This window comes from Phoenix dactylifera, chromosome 3, assembly GCF_051530095.1.
Source record: "Phoenix dactylifera cultivar Ajwa chromosome 3, Ajwa_hap1_PhDact_Kaust_v1.1, whole genome shotgun sequence".
Classification (NCBI taxonomy): domain Eukaryota; kingdom Viridiplantae; phylum Streptophyta; class Magnoliopsida; order Arecales; family Arecaceae; genus Phoenix; species Phoenix dactylifera.
The window spans coordinates 20,986,623-20,990,665 of NC_143192.1; the positions used below are offsets into that span (position 1 = coordinate 20,986,623).

General features: G+C 38.6%; 1 pseudogene; it reads right to left on the minus strand.

Moving 5' to 3' along the window:
* Window positions 1-1,543: 1,543 nt before the first annotated feature.
* Window positions 1,544-1,641, minus strand: LOC120106244 (small nucleolar RNA R71; annotated as a pseudogene).
* Window positions 1,642-4,043: the final 2,402 nt, after the last annotated feature.

A 4,043-nucleotide genomic window follows, 5' to 3' on the forward strand; every position in this document is an offset into this window, starting at 1 on the left:
TCATGAACCTTATGGTACGAACAAGGATACTCATACTTCTTTTACGGATAAGGCTAACAAAAATGCAGTTAACAAATATGAACTCCTGAGGCCTTTCTATTGTCATTAAGTACACGTGTGGGGATCTAATAATAGGTCTCTGATCAGTCATAGTATACATGTGCTCCTTGCCTTAATAGTTGCACAAACTCAATATGAAAATACATGTGCATTTGCTCAGAAAAGAAAGTAATAGAATAAATCAAATGCAAAAATAAGTTTTTTTTTTTTTGCAAAATATTTTCCTCTCCCCAACTTAAACATTGCATTATCCTCAATGTAAAAGATCCAAGAAAACTATATATGAGAGACAATAGAGAAAATAATATTGGAGAGAAGAAGAATACCTTGAGCTGTTGATTTTCAGAAAAGAAGACCTACAAAATAAGAAGAAAACTAGAAATAAAAGAAAAAATAATTCTAACTAATATACACATACCTTTGTCGTCAAGCTTAGTCATAAGAAAGCTCCTCCAAGAAAAAGGAGTCCTCTTCATCTGCAAAATTCTCAAGAAAAGGTTTTAATCTGTGTCCATTTACCTTAAAAATTGTGCCATCCTGTGGATTCTCAATTTCAACTGCCCCGTGTGGAAAAACAGTTTTTACAATGAAAGGACCTGTCCATCTTGATCGTAACTTTCCAGAAAACAGATGTAAGCGAGAGTCATAACAAAGAACTTTTTGTGCAGGTTCAAAAGATTTTCTTAGAATTGATTTATCATGTCTAATTTTCATTCGTTCTTTACAAAGTCTAACGTTGTCATACGCATCCCGACGAATTTCATTCAACTCACTTAGTTGTAATTTTCTAGCTAAACCAGCATCTGACAATTCAAAGTTTAATTTTCTAATGGCCCAATACGATTTATGCTCTATTTAACCCTTGTTGCTAATTGAAAATTGATAAGAACTTTAAGAAAAGATCAAGGGTAATCAATAAAAAAAAAAACAAACAAATAAATAAACTCTGAAATTTTGTATGCTAGGTTGGAATAGGGACAACACTGGACGTCTGAGTCGACAACCTTTTGACAATTCCTTAGATCACATTATTGAAACTTTTTCGCAAAATCTCAGATCTGGTGAGATGGCTGATGATGATGTAGGAAGTCACCATGGTAATGAAGGTAGACCCCCAGTTATGATACTTCGACAATACTTACATCCCACTAGGACTAGTCAACCTTCATGCATGATTATTCCTGAAAATGTAGGATACTTTGAAATCAAACCAGGAGTAATTCAACTGCTGCCCAAGTATCATGGAATAGAATCTGAGAACCCTTATCTTCACCTTAAGGATTTTGAGGAAATTAGCATCACATTTAGAGTGCTAAATGTATCGGAAGATGTCCTTAAATTGACCTTGTTTCCTTTTTCCTTAAAGGATAAAGCCAAAACATGGCTTAACTCCTTGAGACCTAGATCGCTAGGAACATGGCAGGATATGCAAAGAGAATTCTTGAAAAAATTCTTTCCCGCACAAAGGACTAATTTTTTGAAAAGGCACATTAGTAATTTCCAGCAAAAAGACCATGAAACATTTTATGAATGCTGGGAGAGATTTAAAGATTTGCTTCTCTCTTGTCCTCATCATGGGTTTGAAACATGGAGAACCATTAGTTTCTTTTACGAAGGGTTGTCTCCACAGTTGAAACAATTTATAGAGACTATGTGCAATGGTCTATTTCTGGAAAAGCAACCCGATGAGGCATGGGACTATTTAGACTCTCTCGCAGAGACTGCACAATTATGGGATACAGGGGATAGAGTGAATAAACCTTTGCCTAAGCCTACTAACATTGGACATGGGGGCCTTTATAACCTTAGTACTCAAGATGATATTCAGGCTAAAATGGCAGCCCTTACTAGGAAGGTAGAGGAAATTGAACTTAGAAGGATTGAACCCGTCAAGACCGTAGAGCATAACAACGAGTGTTGTAGGATTTGCGAGATGCCTGGCCATCTCACCACTGATTGCCCCACAATACCCGCATTCAAGGAAGTCTTGCATGATCAGGCCAATGTTATGAATACCTATCAAAAATCTTTCAATAATCCTTTTTCGGGTACTTACAACCCTGGATGGAAGAACCATCCAAATTTCAGGTGGAGGAATGACCAACCTCAACAAGTATATAACCCAACTCCTCCACCTCCGCACCCTCATTATGCACATGCACCCCCTCAAAAATCCAGTCTCGAAGAAATTTTGCAATCTTTCATGCAAGGTCAAGCTAAAATCAATGATGAATTAAGAAATCAACTGACAACGCTGACCACTGCTTTAAGTGCTCAAGACAAAGGCAAGCTACCAGCTCAACCACAACCTAATCCTCAAGTCTATGGCGGTAGCAATGCATCATCTTCAACTTTGCATAAAGAACAAGCAAAGAGTATAATAACTTTGCGAAGTGGAAAGGTTATTGACCGACCAGTCCCAGAACAAACACAAGTCATACCTGATTCTGACCCTCCCAAGACAAAAGAAAAGGATAATGAAGAAACTGAAACACCAATATCTACTGAAAAAATTGAATGTCCTTTTCCTGCACCATTTCCACAAAGATTAAAGCCCTTGCAAAAGCTTGAACCAAACTCTGAAATTCTTGAGCTTTTTAAGCAAGTAAAAATCAATGTACCTCTTCTTGATGCAATCAAACAAGTGCCTTCCTATGCAAAATTTTTAAAAGATTTGTGCACTGTCAAGCGTCGTTTAAATGTCAAGAAGAAGGCATTTCTGGCTGAAAATGTGAGTGCAATTTTACAGCATAACATTCTTCCTAAATATAAGGATCCAGGTTGCCCAACTATCTCGTGCATCATTGGCAATTTTAGGATTGAGCGAGCATTGTTAGATTTAGGAGCGAGTGTGAATTTGTTGCCATATACGGTATATGAGCAACTCGGTTTGGGTGAGTTGAAGCCAACAACTGTGACCTTACAATTAGCTGACCGGTCAGTGAAGGTCCCTCGAGGGATTATCGAAGATGTGTTGGTCCAAGTAGACAAGTTCTATTTTCCTGTCGACTTTATCGTACTGGACACACATCCGGCTTCCAATTCACCATCTCAGATTCCAGTCATCTTAGGACGTCCATTCCTTGCAACTTCTAATGCATTGATCAATTGTAGGAATGGTGTCATGAAGCTTTCTTTTGGAAATATGACCTTGGAACTGAACGTCTTTAGTATAGGTAAACAACCCAGTGATCATGAAGAAAGTAAAGAAGTTGAATGGGTTGAAACCATTGCGGAAGAATATCTGTTAAAAGAAACATTTACTGAATCGGCCGACAATGGTTTGATAGATTGGTGTTCTGAAGGTACTGCTGATGATGTGGTCCCACCTATTTTAGATAACTCGGATGTCATGATGGTCAATGGGTGGAGACCGAGAATAGAGGAATTTGAACATTTGCCATCTCGAGGAGCAAAGATAGTACCATCCCATGAACAAGCACCTAAGCTCGAGTTGAAATCTTTACCGAAGGAACTCAAGTATGCCTTTCTTGGATCCGATGACACTTTTCCGATAATCATCTCATCTGATCTTGATCATGCCCAAGAAAGAAAATTACTTGGTGTTCTAAAGAATCATAGAGGAGCTTTAGGGTGGTCTATTGCAGACTTGAAGGGGATTAGCCCTTTAATTTGCACGCACCGGATATATTTGGAGGACAATGCCAAAACCACAAGGCAAATGCAACGCAGGTTGAATCCTACAATGAGAGATGTGGTTAAAGCAGAAGTCCTCAAGTTGCTTGACGTGGGTATTATTTACCCAATTTCCGATAGCAAGTGGGTGAGTCCAACTCAAGTCGTGCCCAAAAAAGCAGGTCTGACGGTAGTCAAAAATGAGCAGGGTGAGTTAGTCCCAACTCGTGTCCCGACGAGTTGGTGCATGTGTGTTGACTATCGCAAATTGAATTTGGTCACTAGGAAAGATCACTTTCCCCTACCCTTCCTAGACCAAGTTTTGGAAAGAGTTGCAGGACATAATT